This window comes from Mesoplodon densirostris, chromosome 3, assembly GCF_025265405.1.
Source record: "Mesoplodon densirostris isolate mMesDen1 chromosome 3, mMesDen1 primary haplotype, whole genome shotgun sequence".
Lineage (NCBI taxonomy): Eukaryota > Metazoa > Chordata > Mammalia > Artiodactyla > Ziphiidae > Mesoplodon > Mesoplodon densirostris.
In genome coordinates, this window is record NC_082663.1 from 54,757,932 (window position 1) to 54,780,696 (window position 22,765).

Genomic DNA, 22,765 nt, shown 5'->3' on the forward strand with positions numbered 1-22,765 from the left:
CCCGTGAGCCATGGTCGCTGAGCCTGCGCGTCCGGAGCCTGTGCTCCACAACGGGAGAGGCCACAACAGTGAGAGGCCCGCGTACCGCAAAAAGAAAAAAAAAAAAAAATACACATTGATGAAGATGGAAAATACAACATTAACAACATGTAGTTGTCTTTGTGTTGCTTGGCTAATTGAAATAGACAGGCATGAGCCCTCATTTTCTCTTTTGCTCAAACAAGATGCTTGAAGTCCGAGCAGATATGACCACAAAGCCAACATTAGTCTTTCCAGACTTTAATTTCACCTTTTGTATTGTTTTGTAGAACTTGGAATATCAGGGTTGAAATCAATATAAAGTCTGTTGTTAAGGCAAACAAGTTTGGGCTAACTTGTCCTTCTTTCCCCCGCTTCCTCCCCCAGAATATAGCCAATGAAACCTTTTCCATAAAATCCTATTTTTAAGCCAAGTAAACATTTTATATTAAAACTAGGAAATACTGATTTTCTTTATTATTTCCAGGAAGGTGCACATAATAGTTATTCAGTAAATGAATGTTCACTGAAGGAATGGCAGCTATCAAACATGGAATATAAAGAAAAGGCATTTGTTTTTTCATTGCTCTGCTGGTCTCCATCGAGTGCATTGCACCTAGTCATGTAATTTTGGTGTTTTTGTTACTATGACTTCAAACAGCAGGGCAACACACACATATGGGTCATCTGTTATGGGTTGTCAGATCATTATCGCATTTCATAATAACTAAATGATATGCTTGACTTGGAATTATGCAAGATATGTTGGGGCCAGAAATTTCAGAAAGATGAGCATTTTTAAAAGAAGGCTATAGATCTTCAGTGATGATGCAAACATTTGTGCCTCTTCATTACACATTGTCTTCCCCAGGTTTCAAAACCTGGTGTGTCCATAGATGTTGATGATGACATTTCCCTAAAAGAGCTTAACTACTGCATATGGCCCTTTATGTTTAAAATTCACTGATGATCTTCTGAATTTTTCCTTCTTTCTTTTAACTGGTTTGAATTTACCATTCTCCCCCTCTTATTTAAAAGATAATGTTTTTCTTTCATTTGTCAATCTTCACGTTACCATTTTAGGTCTCTTTAGATGTTGCATCTATTATTTATAAAAATTTTCACATAGCTTCAACTGTGGAAAATGCCTTAATTGTGTAATTCACAGTGCGAAAAAAATTTTAAATATATTAAAAAATTAGACATCATTAGGATAACCTATTGAAGAGGGCCTTTCTCTAATGAGGAACTCTGCTAATGTGGGTTGAGCTCTTGAAAGATGATGGTGTGGCTGTTAATGGGTCAGCAGATAACAAAAATAGAAAATAGTAAGGATGGTGCTATATAGTCTTTGACCCTGATAATCTATCCAAACAGGAGATAACTGTGGTGTTGCTGAGTGTGGAGATAGAAGAGGTCTGTTATCAGTTATCACCTCTAGAAAATGCTTTGTAGTTTGTGAAGCTTTTTCCCAAGCCCTGTGTCATTTAATTTAATTTTTGTTTGTTGGCCATTTTTGACAGTTTACCTGTCCAAAAATAGAGTTTACTAGCTTACCTTTTGGGTTACGTATCCAGAATATATCTGATTTCATGCAATATGTTTTCCAAAATGCTACTGAAAATCAATTTTTGGTGAATTAAGTATGTTGAATATCTTACCTAGAAAAATGCTCCTGGAATCATTTTGTCAAGTAAATGTCAATGCTTATACTTTATGATCTGGAAAAGTGTAGTGTACTTTAATAAAAAGAACAAAGTGGTTGGAGTCAGAAAAATCTGACTTACTAACTATATAATGCTGAGTGAATAATTAATTATTTTGGTCCCAGATACCCCCATAAAATTTGCCCCTTTACTTTAGCATTCTGTATTTTCTCAATATTTGGGTTTGTATTTTCCTGTGGATTTGTCCCTTTATTCCATTTTCTAGTTTTCTATTTTCTTTGGTTCTGACCTAATGTACTTGTACCTTTGTGTATGTGTGTGTACTTTTGCTTTTTTACTTTGCTTCATGTATTAATTTAACAAATAGTGAGTAGTGTATGTGTGTATTCTTACATGTTGCCCCAAATCCTGCATGGAATGATGTAGAGCATAAATAAGTTTTTAACAAGAGGGAGTATATTTGAGAAGCGTGTGAGAAAGCTGTAAAACCTCTAAAATAGATTCTTTGCTTTTATGAGAAATGCAGCTTGAGACTTAGAGGAATCCCCAGATTCACAAGTTTGAGGAATTTTCACAAACTGTGTATATAGATATAACCAGCGCTTAGGTCAAGAAACAGAACATTATTTGTCCCTCAGGAGCCCCCTTCATACTTCCTGTCACTACCTCCATAACTGCTATCTTGACTTCTAAAAGTATAGATTGGTTTGGCCTGATTTTGAACTTCCTATAAGTAGAGTCATAGGATAGGTATACATTTTTTTTTCTTTTCTTTTGTTTTTTTAATTGTAAAATACACATAACAAAATTTACTGTGTTTTTAAGTGTACTGTCCTGTGGCATTAAGTGCCTTCACATTGCTGTGCAACTATCACCACCTTCCCTCCACAGAACCTTTTCATCTTTCCAGACTGAAATTCCATACCCATTAAACACTAACTCCCCTCCCCCAAGCCCTGGCAACCACCATTCTCCTTTCTGTCTCTAGGAATCTGACTATTCTAGGTACCTCATATAAGTGGAATTATATATTTATCCTTTTGAGGCTGGCTTATGTCACTTAACATACCTTCAAGGTTCACCCATGTTACAGCATATGTCAAAATGTCCTTCCCTTTTCAGGCTGAGTAACATTCCATTTCATGTGTATATCATATTTGGTTTATCTGTTCATCCATCGATGGACACCTCCATCTTTCTGTTGCAGACTGGTCTGTGTGCTCAGTAGGTCTGCTGCATGGCTATTTTCTTGGGATTTCCTTTTACCATCACTATGCTCATCCTGGTAATTCCCTTCACTTCTCTCCATGCACTGTCCTTGCCTTGATCTTATGCATTTCTCTTAAATGGTTTACTTCATTGTTTAGCGTATCCCCCAGTACTTTCTTGAGAAAAGGTGTACCAGTGGTTAATTTGGTACCTTATATGTCTTAAGCTATCTTTAGCAAACTATGTAGATGATGGTGATAAGCCTTCTCTGTCGAGAAAGGATCTCATTTTGTTTGGGGAAGGAAGAGGAACAGGAGAGAGCAGGAGACAGGGAGGGGAGAAAGAGTAGAAGATGCTTCTGCCCTGATCTTTCCTCATCTTGCCCCCCTAGGAGGGGTCCTATCCTAGTCATCTTGCTTCTCTAATGTCTTGCCCATAGGAAGCAGTTGAGATATGTCCTTCAATGAATGAACACACATGGACAGCCTTATGATACCTGCTTTATGAAGTGATGGACAATCCTTAGAGGTCATTAACTGGCTTCTCAAAAAGGCCTGCTTGAACAACCAATACCCATTATTAAAGTTATCACTAAAATCGAAACCTGGTTCTTTATCTCCATGTCAGATAGAACATAAAACTGATTCTTCCTTTAACTTTTATTCTATCCTTCTTCCTGTTTTGCTAAATGATAAAATCCTTAAGAATCAAACTTTTATATGATTCATCCTTACATCCCACACCATACCATGCATTACATAAATGCTTAACAAATGTTTGTTGCGTTACTACAATCAGACACATGACTTTCTTTAAGGCCATTAAATGAGCCAGCCTGTCCCAGCTTCAGAGACTTTGCAATGGCTGTTCCGTCTGTCTGTGGTACTTTTTTCCCGACTCTTCATGAGCTGGTTCCTTTTCATTCTGCAAATGAAGCTTGCACATCATTGAGTCCTCCTGGTCCCGATCTAAAAGCACTGTCTACTCCCTGAGTCACTGATTGTCATATCACCTGGGGTGGCCCCTACACAATACCTGTCCTTATCAGAAATGATCTTAGTTCTGTCTTTATTTAGTTTCCCCAACTCCAATGGACTCCACAGATGGATCTTTCCATCTCATTCACTGCTGTATCTCTCATACCTAGAACAGGGACTGCTAAATAAAATTTTGTTTTTATTAAAAAAAATTTTTTTTGTAGTTGATTTGCAATGTTTCAGGTATACAGTAAAATGATTATGAATTATATCAGCTATTGAGAGAGTGAAAATGTTAATAATATGGTCTAACTATTATCGAGTTATGTGAGTTGTAAAAGAAGAGAGCAGACACGCACACACACACACACATCTTTTTTGAACGTTTTCCTCAACCATGCTCACCTTTTAAGAATATATAAATAATTGAACATTCAGGCAGGGTGATACTCATTTTCACTCTTGCCTTAAGGTTTTGTATCTTTCTTGAATCTAGAGAGACAAAATACCAGAAAATATTGGATTGGGGACATCTGCCCCTTGAATTTCGTCTAAGAAGTCAAACCCTTATGTGTAAATCCTGTCTGCCTATGTACCTCAGGTCATGGTACCCAGCCAGACGTGTGAGACACCCTTTTATCCATGGCCTTGGAATCACGGTAGAGCTCATTTGGCTGTAGTTTGGGATGTCTTGCTTTGCAGATTTCCGTATCTAGGTTACTGCTTGGGTGTGGCCTGGAGACCCTGGTAATTAGGTTTCTGTGATTACAGATACTTCTGGGGCTCTGGTTGTAAAAAGCCCTTCCCCCTGAAAACAGGGCAGAGCCCTTCCCCCTGAAAACAGGCCAGAACATTGCCTACGCTTAGGTTAGTAATATTGCTGAGAGAGGAAATATCAACTGAGAAGTGAAACAATAAGATTGCTCTTTTTTTTTTCCCCTAAGCTGAGTGCAGTGAAATGAGAACCAAAATGTTTGAAACTGGTTAATGATGCTGAGGGTCCTGCAGAAATTGACGCTTGCCTTTACAGCAGGATTCCTAGAGCAGCACCGTTTTTTTTTTTTAATAGAGGTTTTACGAATTTTCATTAGTTTTTTATAAGTTTATTTATTTTATTTATTTATTTTTGGCTGTGTTGGGTCTTCGTTGCTGCACGTGGGCTTTTTCTAGTTGTGGCAAACGGGGGCTACTCTTCATTGCTGTGGCTTCTCATTGCGGAGGCTTCTGTTGTTGCGGAGCATGGGCTCTAGGTGCATGGGCTTCAGTAGTTGTGGCTCACGGGCTCTAGAACACAGGCTCAGTAGCTGTGGCGCACGGGTTTAGTTGCTCCGCGGCACGTGGGATCTTCCAGGACCAGGGATCGAACCCGTGTCCCCTGCATTGGCAGGCGGATTCATAACTACTGCGCCACCAGGGAAGTCCATAGAGCAGCACTGTTGATTTGGAATTGGGTAATCCTTCGTTGTGGGGCTGTCTCGTGCATTGCAGGGTGCTCAGCAACGTCCCTGGCCTCTGCCCAGGTGTGACAACCAAAAATGTCTCCAAACATTGCCAGCCCTAGTTGAGAACTACTACTCTAGGAAATACATAGAAGAACCCTGCCTTAAGCCATGCCACTGGATTTGTTCAAAACCCATATGTATTGCCACCATTAATGTGGCTGCGTGGTTTCCTTTCCCGTACGTAAGAAGAGAAGGCTGCTTAACTCCAGCCAGTGTGCATGTCTTCTTAGTGATGCCAAAGTAGTTTAAACCAGTGTCTTCCCCAAATACTCATCTCCCGTCAAAATGCAGCCCCCTAGTCTAGTGTGACCTTGGTTTTCTCTGCACGCACATGTGAGCAGCTGGGCCTTGGTGTGCGCCTTCCAGCCAGTGGGGGCCTTTCTGGGTCTTCATGTGGTATCTGAACATGTCCTGATCTTCCAGTTTCCTGGAGGCCACTCTCTGAGGTCATGGCTCTGGCACTTAAGTTATCTAATGCTGTGGAGATCTATAATTATAAGAAAAAGGAGGGTAAGTCTCTTTGGTTGGTGGTTGCAGCAGAGGGAGGGACATTTATTCATATTTCAGCCGATAGGTATTGGATACCTGTGTGAGCCGTTCTCGGCACTGGAGATACAAACGACCCAGTTACCTTCTTGGAGCCTCCTCTCATAGGGAAAGACAGACGATCAAAAAATGAATATAAAATATGTCCAGTGATGATAAGTGCTGAGGAGAGAAAGACATTAGGATGATAAGGAAACACTAGGTGTGGGGAAGGCTTGCAATTTCACCTAGGGAGGACGTTTGGATGCCTCAGGGGAGAAGAGTTTCAGGCAGAGGAAGCAGTAAATGCAAAAGCCCTGGGGTAGGAGTGTGCTTGGTGTATGTGAAGAACAGCCAGGAGTGAGAGCGGGAGTTGTAGGGGAAGAGGCCAGGGAGGTGGGCCTGTACATGTCACATGGAGCTTTTCAGGCCTGGTAAGAACTCTTCTTCAATTTTTTATTACAGAAAATTTCAAACATGTACTAGACAGAAGAGTATAATGAACCCCCTATCTACCTATTACCCAGGCTTACTAAATAGTAACTCAGGGATAGTTTTCTTTTATATATATTATTGGGTTGGCCAAAAAGTTCAGGAAAAAAACCTGTGGAAAAACCCGAACTTTTTGGCCAACGCAATATATCTTATAATCCCTCTCCAGATTGATTTGAAGCAAAGCCTAGACATGTTATTTTATCTGTGAATATTTTGGGGTGTATATCTGGAAGGTAAGGAATTAAAAATGATCCTGATCCCAATGTTATTCTTAAAAATAATTGATTGCTATTAACAAATACCCAGTGTGTGTGTATGTATTTGTGTGTTTGTGTGTATATGTCTATTATACTGATTATTTTCTAAATGTTTGATTATGTGTTTGATATCAGGACTCCAAAAAAAGTTTTTTTGTTGTAATTAGTCAATATATCTCTTAAGTCTTTTTTAATGTTGAGGTTCTCTTTCCATCTTTTTTTTTTTTTTTTCCCCTCCTGCTTTGAAAATGTTTAAGAAATCAGATCATTTGTTCTGGCTTTCACAGTCTAGCTTTTGCTGATCGTGTTTCTGTGGTATTAACATGTTCCTTTGTTACTATATTTCCTATAAAATGATATTTTGATGTAGAGGCTTGGTTGTGTCTGGGGTGATGTGGCTTTTTTTAGTGAAACTACTTCATAGGTGTTGCATCAAGCAGCATATAATACCCAGCTGTCTCTTTGTGATGCCAGCAGTCATTGTTGGTTATGGCCGAGATCTGTTGATTGCTTAGGGTTTGAAAAATGGTGATAATCTCATTTTGTCACCCCTTCTTTGTTTACCACTTGGAATATGTCTATGAAGAGAATCATTTCCCATCTATGAGGTGGAATTTATAGGGAAAGCAGGATAAGTGCTTGCTTTTTTTCCTTTGCCAGTTTTCAAAATTAATTGGGTAGTTTTCCAGCATCCTCCAAAGGTGACCCTGGCTGGCTGGCTGGCTTCCTTCCTTCTTTTTTCCTCCCTTTCTCATCTTCTTGAACTCATGATTTCAAACTTTGGATACATTTTAATATATTGCTATTGTCAATCCTATTGATGCTCAGTTGTCCCACTTTTTTGGCCAAGTTTGCTAGATTTTTGGCTTTTATTTGGAATAAGAGGGAAGCTAGTGGAAGATTTTGAGCGGAGGAGTGATATATTGTGGAAATGATCATTTTGGAGTTTGTGTGGCCAACAAAGGGTATGAGGGTAGCAGGGAAGAAGTAGAGAGTCCAGTTAGAAGGAAATTACAGTAATCTAGTCAGGACGTTCACTGTGATTTGGGTGGAAAGAATGGTGAGATTCTGGGTATTTTAGCAAAGAAGCTTATTTGGGGGGAAGGGTAGAATGGGGAGCAAAGATGATCCCTCTTCTTTTGTATTCCATTGTATCTTTAGTATTTCTTATTGTTATGCTTTTATGCTAATTACAGATATTTGTTTACATTCTGTCTGCCTCCCTATGGTCACTAACCAATGACTGTGTTCCTGGTGTGGATTTGTTACCTCTAACAGGGAGGAAGGTTGGTTAGTTTTGTGAGCTCACACAGAAGGAGAAGTAACATTAACAAATGCCCCAGAGCATATTGGCAGGTTAGGATATAGAGAAAGGGTATGGGAAGATCACGTGCACCTCCTCTGGCCCACATGCACCTTTGTAGGTTTAGAAACAGGTGACCCTCTAGATAGTGCAGAGCTGAGGGTGACTTTGTGAAAAAGAGAAATAATAGGGTGGAAGCAGCACAGAGCATTGGTTCAAGCTTGGCTACGTGGGAAGCAGGCTGGATTTCAGCCCTGACTTCCCTCCCTGCCCAGCCCCCTTGTGCAGGGCACAACCTGAACAACTGCACATGGCATCCCTGCCTATGACAGCCCCTGGGACAGGAGTAAACACACCCGAATCTAATTCCGGCACTGCCACCAACTGTGTGCCCTCAGCTTCGTCATCTGTGAAAAGATGGAGTTTGGCTTCATGGCCTTTTAAATGTAACCACTTGAACACAGTTTTTTCACCACAGCTTGGCTATGCGTGGGTAGACTTGCAGTGCTTGAAAATGAGAAATCTTGCTAAAATACAATCCTAATTTGTTCTAGTATTTCTTCTCAACAAACCGGTGGTTGCCAAATTTTAAAACATTTTAAAATGCATTAGAGGAAGTGAGTCAGATACGTTCTTCATACACGACAGTGGAAGTACACTGAGTTCCAAGTTATGAATACTGTGAAAAATTGTGTTCGTTGAATAAATACAGGATGAAACTTTCAGTCTTCCAGAATATATGTTCTCCCTTTCCTTATTTGTATTTGATTGCTCGTTAATGTATGTATGTATCACTGTGACCTTCTTAAAAATCAGCTTTCCAAAATAAAAATACAAGCTCCAATCTCTTGTGTGTCCAGTTGGTACTTTCCCATTGTAGGGTTTTGCCTGTTCACACAAGTCTTTGCCTCACAGCAGAGTTCAGCTTCCCCCAAATTAAAGCAGTTAGTTTATTCCTCTTTCTGATGATTGCCATATATAGAAAAAAAATCTGTTTATTTTCATTGGGCACCGATCCCCGTGTCTTTCTTGTGGAACATGACTGATTTTGTTAACTCCACCAAGGAAAGAATAAGTAGAACTTCCTCAAGGTGGCCACGTTCTATTCAGGAGCATCCCCGGGAGGTGGGGAATAGTTGAGGTTTGCTGAGATAAACTCTTTGACAAGTATGATACTGTTGCTTTGTTATTATTTTTTCCAGTCTGCATGGTGAAAAGGACTTTTCATTTCACTGAAGTGAAAACTGGGTCTATGAGAGGAGCGACTTTCTTTAAAAAAAAAAAAAAAAAAAAAAACCAGAAACCAATTACTTGATATGCAGAGCCGAAAGCCTCATTCCCTTAACGAAATCAGTGCAGTGTGCACTGCTGTTAACCTGAGGAAAGCGGCTGACATCCCTTGATTATGACTGGAGGTGGAAAGACCCAAACTTGCAGGATTCCCCTCCCCCTCGAGAGATTGTTAGTCCAGCCCTTTCTAGAGGTTCGTTTCGGCTCTCTGTCATCACCGGGATGCTAGCAGGGAATATGTGTCATGGTTACAATAGAGTGTGGTAACATATAACAACCATGAAAGCCCAGCGGGAAAGGCTACAGATTCCGGGTCTGACCTTGGAGTAAGTATTGTCTCTCTTTAATATTTTAATGCTTTCTGCATGGCACTCGCTTTCCTGCGACCAGTAGCTATTTAGCATTTGTTTGTACTGACAGCCTCAGAGCACTGCAGTGTGAGCTGGAAGGAACATGTCTTAAATGTATGGCATTTGATTTCAGCTGATGTGGAAGCCCAGACCCAGCATTTTGTGTTGCAGTCAGAGGGAAAGAGCTGCTGCATATTTAAAGTTACTAAACCTCAGTGCTGGAAACATCTTAACAGCTCATTGTGGAAGAATGTATCAGCAGGCCTGTGGTGTGTCTGTCTTTCTTTTTTTCTTCTCTCTTACTGTTTGTTTATCCCCATGCTGCCTTGTTCTAAAGAAGGGCCTCTGTCTGTCTTGAATAACGGAAGACATTACAATGGATAAGAGTGCAAAAGAAGGGTTATTTGTGACACTCATTAGCTGTGATCCATGTTTTATCTGTGCAACAGAATAGTAATGAACTGTAGTACATTTTGCATCCTCTCTGCAGAGTCTCCCTCCACCGCATGCAGTGTGTTTACCTAGTTGAGCTCTGTGTTTGCTTAGCTGGGGTTTTTTTTTTTGTTTTTTTTTTTTAACCCATTAACGCATCTGACTGCCTTCTGATTTGATGCAGCCACGTAAAATGCCCACATCTAATTTGTGGCGAAGTTAAACATCTGTGATGAAGGAAGTGTCAGCAAATTTTTATTTTAAATCTGTTTGTCAAAGATGCAGCAGCTATGAGTTAGTCTGTGCTGGCACACTTAAAATAATTAACAGTACAATAGAAATCTGGTAGAAAAATATAAATATGCCTTCTAACTTGCAGTACAGATATAAAATTGCATTTCCATTGAATTCTGTGCAACCCAAATCATCTCATACTGGACTCCTTCCAGGAGGAGACTGCAGGGGAGACCTGTACCCAGTTCTGAGGGGTAACTCTTCCTCTTGGACCCTGTAGACGCGTCATACAAGGGAAACTGTTTCCTTGGTTAATAAGTGAATAAAAACATGACATTTCTGAAGTGATGTGAGCACTTTCTTAATCAGTTCTTGCTCTAAAATTATACACTGATTTTTTACTGACAAGTGCTCACTTATAAAAGTTAGAGGGCTCCTACAACCGTCTTGCTAGATGTGGCTTTTTATATAATAGAGGTACAAAGAGTATTTACCCATTGCCTACTGTTTTGTCCCCATCTCCACCCTGGCATTCAGCCCTCCTCATCTATGTGGAATATTTTAGTGGCATGCGTGGATTTTTCTACTTAACCCTCATCTCTCTAGCATTCTGGAAATGCACAGCTCAGATGCCCATGACTCTGTGTGCCAGGCTCAGGAACTTAGCTTTAACCCCCAGCTTCACTTTGACCTCTATTTCTGATTGTGCTGCTTCCTTGTTGTCTTCTTTGGCCTTGGTATATACCATTTCACATTACACCTTTTCTTTCTTTCGTGTTTGGTATCTCGTCCACGTTAACAGGAGATGCTTCAAAGTTACTCTGTAAAATACAAACTCAGTTGTATTCATTGTTCCATCTATAATTTGAAAGACTGAGGTATGCCACAGATTTTATGATGATGCAGGACATACAGGTCAGCTCAACACAGGGGGTTCTGTGCATTTTGTTTTCATCCCAGGCCACACCCCCTCAGTCTAGGCTCTACCCTGGTACATGTTACTGTGCATCTGAAATAGTTTATCCTTTACCTGAGGAGCTTGAGACAGTAGATAGAATTAGAGTATCACTCTTCAATGTCATTGTCGTGTTAGCATGAAATTCACGTTGAACGTTTTGTTTACCTTGAAATGTAAAACTACTCTTAGGTAGACATAGCTGATTTTACATTCATTCATGGAGAAAGCTAATTCTGCAGTCTTTGAGTAAATCCAGTTTCTTGACACTGCAGAGAATGGCTATAATGGAAAGTCTTATCATTGATTTTATTAAGAGCACATTTAGTGTATATAATTTTATTTATTTGGGGACCTTTTAACAGACTAACTCTGCAGAACAGCTTCTGTATGTTCTCTCATGAGATGTTTCTGTTTTTCTTCAGGAGAGTTTATTCCATAGGTACTGCAGCACAGACTCTTACACTAGCATATTTTATACTCTGTAGAGGCAATTCAGAATTTTCCATCTGATTTATCAATAACATGAGGCAGTTTCTGATTCCTGTTTCAGAAAGTGGAATCCTGCATGTGAGACAGCAAATATATAAGTATTTCAGAAATTAATGGATTATTAATTTATTCAGAAATTTCTGACATGTAGATAGCCTATGCATGGATTTCTGATTTCTGAGAAACTGGGTCTTTTTTTTTTTCTTCCTTTTTTCAATTTTAGTATAGAATTAGGTTCACAGACACTTCATAGCACACATGATAATGTATCTCAGGTTGGAGGCATGGAGTGGCTTCAGTGCCTTTGCATGCCTATTTTAGGACCAGAAGGAACAGATAAGACTGTACTTGGACTAAATGATGGCTGTATCAGTGGGCATTCAGGAGAGCTTTCCAATGAGCTGCTAAGTTAGAGTACAGTATGCTTAAGAGCAGCAGCTTTTTGAACGTGCTCTGAATGTATAAGGAAACCAATTCCTTAGTTTGCCGAGTACTGGTACCAAACCAGAGAATGGTTTTAGAAGATATAAAACAGATATAAAATGTTACTCTATTAAAACATTTTATTAAACAAATTGGAGCATTGTGAGCAATGACTTACATTTCGGTTTAAAACAAATACAGCCAAGTCTCAATTATCCACATCATGGGAAACAAGGATGGCATTAAGAATTGGGGAAGCCTAAATCTGATTCTAGCCACTGTCACCACTTCTCTGTTGGGTGAAGGGCACAACCAGCTTGAATTAGCCAACATGCAGCTCAGTTCCAAGACCTCTTTGCCTAAGGTAGGAAAATGTGGTTACGATGTAGAGTCATGGACCAAAGGAGAGGCAGAAGAATGTTAAGAAACTCATTGCAATATAGCAGGAGTTTCCAGGGCTCACTTCAGCCTAAGAGTTGGTACTAGAACACTTAGCTAATTCTTATTTTGACTTTGCCATGTGAAAATAATTAAAATGGACTAGTATTAACTTCATATTTTGATAGATCTGTTGGCAAAATTGTTGCAAGTAAGATATCTGACAAATTTGTTTCCTTTCGTCCCTAAAAGAGAAGAGCCATGAGACCAAAAGGAAAAAAGATAAAAGGACTGTAAGCTCACCACCCCATGCTGAATATTTGAGAGTTGGCTGGTGAATATGCTTGGTGGTTTGGATGGGTTGTTGGGAGTAGGAATTATAATGGTCCGTTGATAGATGAACTTGAAAAAACCTCTTTGGAGAGTAAAACACTTTACAACCATATGTGAGAAATTTTGAAGTTACTTATTATGAATATAAACATAAGAACACTTTGTACCATGAGAATTAGACAAAATGTTGTTGGATATTTTTCCCTGCAAAGCACTTAAAAATATGGAAATGTTTGTTGCTTTGCTTTTTTAAAACGACAGTATTTAACCTGAAGTTTCATTTCTTTTCTGATAACTACTTCCCTCTAGTTCTGCTACAGATTCACCATTGGTTCTTAATCAGAATTAGAATATACTCAATATAAAGAACAGCACTGAATTGACTTTGCAAAAAATCACATGTCGAACATATCTGCCAAGTTGCTCTGTGACAAAGAAAAGGCACAAATAAAAATGGCAGCAGTCGTTTTGAGAATGTAAATTTCAGCAGGAAGCATTGTGCTTGTTCTCTGGTTTAGAGCTAAAAAGGGGCGCGTGATTAGATGATTACCTAGTGGTACCGATAGGCATGCCGTGATCATTCTCGCCTAAAGGGAACACAGTCCCTTCAATGAGCTGTGCTATTTTTACTGCCATCATTTCTCCCACTTGGAATGACATTATTTTAACTTTCAGTCTCACTCCAAGGAGCCTGAGTCCAACCCCATCCAGCCCAGGCAGTCCCTGTAGTCCTCTCTTCGCTTTTCACTTCTGGAGGTAAGCGCGCTCCAGTGCCTGCCCGGGGCTGCTTTGTCTTCCCTTCCCTTCCCCCAGATTGCACCCCGAGTATTTGAACACTTTGGACCACAATACGCAATAAACAATTTTTTCTTAACTGTTTTCTTAGTGTTAACATAAAGTAAGGAAACTTGTTGAGCTGTTTACTTGATGACTTACAGGAACACTGAGAAAATGTACTATGCTTGTCCCATTGAGCGTATCTTACTAATGTTTCACTTAGTGTCCAGTGATTGATTAGTTGTTTGTTTGATTCCTGTGTGTGTATTACATGTGGCTTTCCTTAGGAAATGGTCTACACTGAATTTCATGAATTTTGATCCATTTTTTATAATGATACTGTTTATGACAATTTCTAAGAAACATTTTCTAATTCACATTAGAGTATCATATCTGTTTTGCCACAAAGTATTTTATATCCTGTTATTTACAGGACAAAGTACTTGAATTGTCTAAAACCATTAGTATTTTTAAATCTTTTTTAGAATTTCCAGTTACATACCCCACCCTCTCACTCATAGGCTGATATAAATTCATTCTTCTCTGTTCTCTAGAGAAATATCTTCAAGGAACTATACTTGCATTTTAGCCTAGTTTGTTACAAGAGTACATAAGAGAAAATGCTGTTAGTATTGTATGTATAGTACATACGCTCTATTAGGATTTTTGTGAATTTAGTGTCTGTGGGTAGAGTTGGTCTCCCTGTATCTAATCAGAAAAAATACAGAGTATCCAGCTTCCCCTCACCCTTTTTTAATCCTAAGGGAGAGAGTAGAAGCAAACTCTCAGTTGATGGAAAGAATGATTTAAGTGACTTTTTAATTAATGAATACTTTTTATTTCATATATGCAAATGAATGAAAAATGTGCCATGCATGACCAGTTCCTTAAAAATGCTAACTTACAAGCTTTATGCTTACGTATCAGTGGGACAGTTTAACACATTTGTTTCTCTCATTTTTCTAAAATAAGACTGAACCAAAATCTGAAGAATTGACTAGGGAAATGAACGAACGACTTTGAACTTTGGTTCTACTCTTCTGCCGATGGGATTATGTTTATTATTTTAAAAGTGACTTTCAACATGAAGGTTCCACTAATAGCTTTTGTAAAGCATCCCCTGAATATAATCGATCCTAAAGCATAGGAAGAGTTTTCTGATAATCCAGAGAATTCCATCACTCTTGTAACTAGTCTGTTTTTGGTAATCCAACCACAAGTCATTGGACTGTCTTCTGAACTTTTTTCTTCAGTGTAACGTGACTTTATTAAGTGCTCACATTTCCTCTTCTTTTTCCTTCCCAAAGACAATAGGTTATTCGAAATAAAGGTGTATCAGTAGTGGAGGAGAGAGACTCAGAGTAAATGATGTGGCAGTGCAGAGGAGGATGAGGCTCTGAAAACTGTTTTTGGAGAGAGATGTTTTTAGAACTGGTGATATTGGAGCTGAACCATGAAAAATGGGGGGTTTCAATGGGGAGAGATAGTTGTAAAGAACAAAACTGGACAAAGAATAACACAAAGGCAAGGAGGTGAGAGAGCGTGGCACATTGTAGAAATGGTGCGTATGGCTAGAAGATAGGGTGGGTGAGGTAGAAGAAAAGCATGGACTTGTATAGTTTGATAAGGACTTATACATTAATTTGGGACCATGCTATGTAGGGCCTTGAATACTGAGCTAAAAAGTTTGACTTTCATTTTGTAAGCATTCCAGAGTATTGGAAGATTTTTTTGAAAAAAGGAAATGACCGATCCAAGCTCAGACTGGGAAAATTTACCTTTGCCAATCTATTCTTTAGGAATAGATAGGATTTTAGGTAGAAACTCCAATGAGGATGCTGGTATGATATTTCATGAATAACAGGTCCTGGATTAGGACAATTGCAGTGAATTAAATTAAAAATGGCAGAGAACTTGATAGTTGACAGAAAGCTTTCTATCTCTTTCAATTTAATCCACCTGACACTAGGCAGGACGGAATATTGCTTCTGTTTATAGATGAAGATGCTAACACATTTAGATATTTAAGTGGCTTAACTAGCCTAGGATTCAAAATGAAGTCTCAGATCTTTCCACTGTGACTAACTTAAGACAGACACATTGCCATGGGATCATTTATATGGGGTTTAAATTATCCAGTTTAGGTAGACTTTGTGACCTCCTTTAGTCATGTTTATTTCCCCAGTGCCTTTCTCAATGCCTGGAATGTAGTTAAGTGTTTGCAAAATGTTTATTAAACAATGAATGAATGAGTGAATTGGAAATAGAAGATGTATTGATTACAGTGCTGGTTACAAATCAGCCACCGTACAGTTGGCTCAGATACAATGGAATTGTATTTCTCACTCACAGAACAAGAGTGTGGAGAAGAGAATCCACTCCACACAGTCATTTAGGGATCTGGGGTAAGGGGGTCTTCAACACATGGCCTTTAAGGTTGCCCTGGCCATCATTGCAGCTGGTGGAAAAGGGAAAGAGCATGAGAGATGGTGCATTGCCAGACCTGAGAGTGGCATGCATTACTTTCACTCCCATTCCATTGCCTAGAATTTAGTATTCTACTACACCTAAGGACATGGAAGGCTGGAAAATACAGCTTCCCTGTGTCCAGAAAACAGAGGAAATGAGTTTGGTAAATAGATAACAGTCTTTGTTACAGAGATTGAAAGAAAGGTGCACAGAGTAGGTGTTCAGTGGATAGTTTTGAATGAATGATTGACACTCAGATTTCTAGCATTAACTGAGCAGAACCCAAGAGAGCGAATTGGAGAGGGAGGAAAATTACAGAAATGATGAGTTTGGTCTTGACATCTCTAGGTAGAGACATCTCTAGGTAGAGATAGCTGGTTGGCCGCCTGGATGTTGGGTGTCTCTAACAGTGTGCCCCCAGATGACGGTCTAATGCGCACAGTAGAGATTCCAAATAGGTTCATGCTATTACCACAGAAAAGCATTTATTGCATCCCTGCATAGAATTTTTTTTCTTCCATTGATTGTGATGGATCAGATTTCTTCTTGTTCCTTTTTTATGAGCGGGGGTTGAAGGTCCGGGGAGAGTGATGGTGGTGAGCATTGACAGTGTCTGTGCCCTTTTGAGGTGCTGACACACAGTTTCTAAATGCGGTAGTGGAATATTCTGTTCCTTTCATGGTGAAGCCCTGGAGGCAGGCTGTGCTGGCATGGGAGTTACCCTCCTACCCTCCGACTCCATGGGCTTCCTAAGAGTTGCCCTGAAATGAGAGATCTGTAGCTTCTGGGGCAGCTCAGCTGATAAATGAAATGTAAATTTAGTTGAGTATGTCTCAGGAGTGTAACCTTACACTGCTACAGGGAGGCTACAGCAAGGCACACTTTGGCTCCGTATGAGGGGAAGAATTTTCTAAGAAAGCTTTCAGAGTGTAGAACTGGCCGGATCATCAGACCCTCAGTTTCACACCACTGGAAATCTCCCAGGAAGGCCAAGTTCCCACTTACGTGGAAATTTGTAGAACAGAGAATTCAACCACATTATTCCCAAATGCCCTTTCATCCTGAAATTCTGACATTCTTGTCTTGCAGCAGGGCTGGAGAGAGAAAGGCAAAACACAGTTTGTCCACAAGCTTTAAAAAAAAAAAAAAAAAAAAATGGCCCGAATATCCATTGATCCATATCAATGTGATAGAAAACATCTTAAAAACCTTGAGTGGAATTTATATATGCCTTCCCTTTCTCCCTTCTGAAGCAACCATAGCCACTCAGAATTTCCACAATCCCCAGTACATAATAAATTTACTTCAATTTAGTGGCTGTTTCATATAATGATGACATCAGTGCTTCATGAGTAATGTGGATGTGACCCAGGCCAGCTCATAATCTGGACTGTGATTATTAGGTAGAAAGATTCCAAAGGAAGCTCCCTCATTTTACATTCCCAGGATCTTTCTTGGCACCTGGCAGGCCTCGCCCTCAGTAGGGACCAGTAAGTACCTGGAGTCTGGCTACCGTTCCTCAGGGACCACATTGCTGTTGATAGAGCAAAGTTCTTTTGCATTTTCATCACATGCCCCCACTTCTGAGTGGATGGCAACCATTAGAGCATCTGCTGCACTTCCTGCACTCCTTCTATTCTACTTAATCCATCCTTTTGTTCACCTCCCCATTTGGTTTCTGGAGTCTCGAGATGGTGGACTCACAGCTAGGCCAGAGGTAGCAGTGGAGTGGCTATTCCATTTCTTCTCCTTTCCCCTCCCAAATCCCCATCTCCCTGTTTCAGCTGGGACTGAAATCACACACACCACACAGCTGGTAGGATTCAGTACTAGTTTCAGAGAAGACTAATTGCCATTGTGCCATAAACTTCACGAGGACAAGGATTTCTTTTTTTCTTTTTTCACAGATGTATCCACAAAGCCTAAAACAGTGCCTGACACACATAGTAGAGGCTTCACAAGTGTGTATGGATGGAATGAATGTGATTCCCTGGGCCTCCATCCTGGTCTGATGTTTTTACCTATGCTCACAACATGGCACACTCTTACATAGGATGTATGCTTCGGGATTGGTGCTGACACCTTGAGAGGCAGGGCATGCATTTTGATGCTGCCGTAAGTATTAAATTATAACCTTCAAAATGTAAAAACTGACCAGGTATTAATTATAAATAAAAGTTCAAGGAGAGAGTAGAAAGGCATTATTATAGAAAGGTAAACCTCAGAGTATATTAGCAACTGTACCTGGCTATGGTGAGGGACAGAGAAAATAATCTCGAAGTCATGGCAGATGACATGCTAAACAGGCTAAGCCTCTTTAATGAAAGAGAGTTAAATGTAAGCCCCACGGAATGGAGGCCTGTCTATTTTGCTACTTCCATCTCCCTGACACCTATAACGGCACTTGTTATATAGCAGATACTTCATAAAATCAATTAACTATTGTCGTTGAAGGTGCTTTGAAGCAGCAAGAGAGTTTTAATTGGGGACTTTGGGGGCTGCTTTGTAAAAGCCGAAGCCCTTCCATGAGTCTATAACCTCTCATGGTGTGATTCTAGTCTTGCCTAGAGCTGGGCCACTGCTGCCTTTTTTCTGTGGGGCTTCTGTTCCCCAGCGTACTGAAAACCCCACCTGGCTGGCTCCTTTCATTCCTGTTACCTGACTGGCCCTGGAGGAGTTGAGTATGGGACCCCAAAATACTAGCAGTATGGTGCCTGAATCTTGATCACTGCCCCCAGCACATACAAGCTTTGAGACCTTGGGCAAGTCATGAATGTCATGGACCTTCACTGTCTTCACCTACCTTGCCCAAGAATAAGAATAATAGCTTATAGGCATTGAGTGGGATAAATTTCTATTAGCAAGAATGGGACCTGTGGTGGTCCTAAAGTCGGTAGGAAGGACAGGTAGAGGATACTTTAGCAGAGGAGGGCATTGGGGATGATGGTCACCTAGTCCAACTTTTGCCAAGAGCTTGTCCATTTGTCCTGCTGCTGCTAGAAAGGTTACTGGGTGTCCACAGCTGCCTGAATCCCCCTCACTCCACTTGTTGCCATGGTGAGGGGCAGACATAATAAGCATTTACCAAATACATGGCAATATGCTGTGATTTTGTGCCTCCTTTGTTTAATGTCTTCCTTTTTAAAATTTTTATTGAAATATAGTTGGTTTACAATGTTGTGTTAGTTTCAGGTGTACAGTTAAATGATTCAGTTTTATATATATATATATATATATATATATATATATATTCTTTTTTTACTTTCTCGTCTGTTATAGATTATTACAAGATATTGAGTATAGTTCCCTGTGCTATACAGTAGGTCCTTGTTGATTATCTACTTTATATATAGTAGTATGTATACTTTAATCCCAGGTTCCTATTTTATCCCTCTCCACTGCTCCCCTTTGGTAACCATAAGTTTGTTTTCTGTGTCTGTGGAGAAAAGGGAACCCTCCTGCACTGTTGGTGGGAACGTAAATTGGTGCAGCCACTATGAAGAACAGTATGGAGGTTCCTTAAAAAACTACACATAGAATTACCATATGATCCAGCAATCCCACTCCTGGGCATATATCTGGAGAAAAACATAATTCGAAAAGATGCATGCACCCCAGTGTGATAGCAGCACTATTTACAATAGCCAGGACATGGAAGCAACCTAAGTGTCCACCTACAGATGAATGGATAAGGAAGATGTGGTACATATATACAATGGAATATTATTCAGACATAAGGATAAAAATGAATGAAATAATGCTATTTGCAGCAACATGGATGGACCTAGAGATTATCATGCTAAGTGAAGTAAGTCAGACAGAGAAAGACAAATATCGTATATAACTTATTTGTGAAATCTAAAAAGGATACAAATAAACTTATTTGCGTCTCCTTTTCATGGGATTCCTGTAAGTGCGGGAAAGTCAGCTGACTACTAAACCCTTTTAGTTTCATTGACTTTGTAGGATGAGCAGGACCATTTGTCTTTTTTATTCTCTGTTTTCGCCACTTCACTTTGTGAAGAGTATTGAAAAAAATCTGCAGAAGCTGGTACCAGATGGCAATTTTTTCATAGTCTGCAGACACCAGTTCCGGTGCTTTTGTGAATGTGATGGTTTAATGAACTGCCTTGTGCATCCGTGAGTTTTATTTTTGAATTGTTGTGTAGGACCGGGTCTGTTTGGTGTAGGCACTCCACGGAATGGCTCTGCAAAGCAGAGATGAGCACAACTGTGAACACTTTGCTGGTCCTGTGGGCGTGGGCTGGGCACAAGTGGGAAAACTGGGGCCTCAGGTGTCACTGGAGGGGTGGCAGGGGAGGCGTGGACAGGCCAGTTAGTGCTCCTCTCGGCTACCGTGGTTTCTGCAGGTGCCACCAGCTGGAGGCTTCTGTTTCTTGGAAGAATCCGAAGAAGGGAGAATGAGATGATGCTTCTGTGGTACTCCAAGTGGGGAATAGGTGAGGGGGCAGGGAGTAGACTGATGTGCAGTAATGGGGAAGGTTGAATATAATAAACTTATTGCAGAAGACGTTTAGGTGCTTTGCTTTGATTTTTTTTTCCTGGAATTTATTATTTTCTGAACTGATAATACAAACTTACCTGTTATAAAGTTATCAAGCCTAGGGGATGAGGTTTTGTGAGGTCAGATGGCAAACAGAGCTTTCACATCCCACTGGGTCCCTGGGACTCATTAGTCCTTTCAAAGCCTTCGCTTCTGCAGATGTAGGTGCCTCCATGGCCAGGCCCTGAGAGCCTTTCAGGGGCCTTGGTTTCTGCTACCTGCCCGGTGCTGTTCTTAGTGTTTCCCATACATTAACTCCTGTAGTCCTCACACCAGGCCCGTGAGTCCAGGAAGACGATTTCACATTTGACAGATGTGAAAACTGAGGCCCAGAGAAACAGACTTATCTGTAGTGACCACACATCTCTGTTTGCCCAGGTTCAGTTCAGTTGATGCCTCCTAGCCCAGTGTGATTATCGAAAGTGTCCCCTTTCACTTTCAAGCCCTCCATGTTTGAACAATAAAATGTACCCACTTGCCAGTGTCTAGAAAGAGGCTAGATCTGGCTCAAACTCAGGCCTCTGGGGGAAGAGCCCTCACTTTTATTCTACAGCATAAGGTTGCACTGTCTACACTTTACTTGAACGCATTCCAGTTTGCAGTCATTTTAAATTTTCATTCCAAGTAGCATATGCTATTTACAGGGAAGGTGATTCTGTTACTCTGACTGGAGTTCATCTGCTTGGTTCACCATACAAGTAAATTTTTCAGTCCTCTGTTGAGAGTGTGGTTATGGGACTGGGGGGACTGTTTTGAATTGTGGCGCCCTATATTTCTCTTTTTTAAAAAGTTTTATTTTAGACAGAGCTTAAGTGATGCAATGAAGGTTAAATTGATTTCATTTGGAAATCAGGCCATGGGCCCCCAAGGCACTGGTATCTACTGCTGCTCTATCCAGAGCAGTCTCTGCCCAGTTCCCTCAGCCAGGGCCGGCCTGCTTCTGCCCTGGGGAGACAGTGTCTCACCATTGCTGTGATGGCCTCAGACCCTTTGAGCCCTATTAGGAGATGTGCCTCTTCAGCCCCACCCCAAGTACAAGGAGCCTGGAAACTTCCTTTGTACCACCCACCATTAGAGACTCATTCGGCCTTCATCACTCAGGAGTATTCGTTATTACATAGTTTTCCAGGACCAAATATTGTGACTTCTTTACTTAACTAAATTTCGAATTTTGGTTTTAGAATACATTGAAATTATAGCAGTTATCTTTCAATTACTAGATCATCTTGGAACAAATGAAAAAAGTACTTTGCTGTGTGTGTGTGTGTGTGTGTGTGTGTGTGTATGGGGGGTGCTGCTGTATGTTCCATTTTGTTACTGCATTGCTTTGAGACTAGGAAAGAGACATTTCACGTCATTTTTCAAAACTTATTTCCTACTCTTAAAATGTGGCTACAACCATTAACACCCACTCTGTTGATAAGAGAATTAAGTTGTGATATTCTTTGAAAGCAAAAGATGGTGATGACAATGTGAAGCTCAGAGGTGTCTCAGTAAGAGGAGTGATACAAATGCCGAATTAAGAAAACAATTTCTCAAGTTTCTCCAGCAGTAAATGGGGATAATAATACCTCTTGGAGGTGTTATAAGAATTAATTAGATCACATTTGTGAAAAGTTCCAACCTGAGCATTCTGTTTTATTATTATTATCTTCATATTGTTCTTAGAAACCCAGCATTCAAAATGAACTGTGGGCTTCCCTGGTGGTGCAGTGGTTGGGGGTCCGCCTGCCGATGCAGGGGACGCAGGTTCGTGCCCCGGTCCGGGAGGATCCCACATGCCGCGGAGCGGCTGGGCCCGTGAGCCATGGCCACTGAGCCTGTGCGTCCGGAGCCTGTGCTCCGCAACGGGAGAGGCCACAACAGTGAGAGGCCCGCGTACCGCAAGAAAAATGAACTGCAAAACCTGACCTTTGTATTGAGGATGTTGCATATGCTAATGGAACATGACAATGATGAGATATTATGAAAATGGGACAGCTGTACTCATGATCCCAGGTGAAAAGGAGATGAGCTCGATTTCATGGATTCTTATGCTATTCTACTACTTTTTCCATGACAATATGAACTGTTACTATTCAATGTGAAGTATTGCTGGGTCCAGTTAGTAAAACA

At 40.4% G+C, this 22,765-nt stretch overlaps 1 protein-coding gene across 1 annotated transcript in view; it reads left to right on the forward strand.

Annotated features, from left to right (window-relative positions):
- Nucleotides 1-9,535: 9,535 nt before the first annotated feature.
- The window catches only part of LOC132486164 (microtubule-associated serine/threonine-protein kinase 4-like), a 211,477-nt gene continuing 198,247 nt past the window's right edge, over nucleotides 9,536-22,765 (forward strand). The window contains exons 1-2 of the mRNA XM_060092980.1: nucleotides 9,536-9,569; nucleotides 13,516-13,596. The gene's annotated coding sequence lies outside the window, so the exon portion shown is untranslated. The remainder of the gene's footprint in view (nucleotides 9,570-13,515; nucleotides 13,597-22,765) is intronic.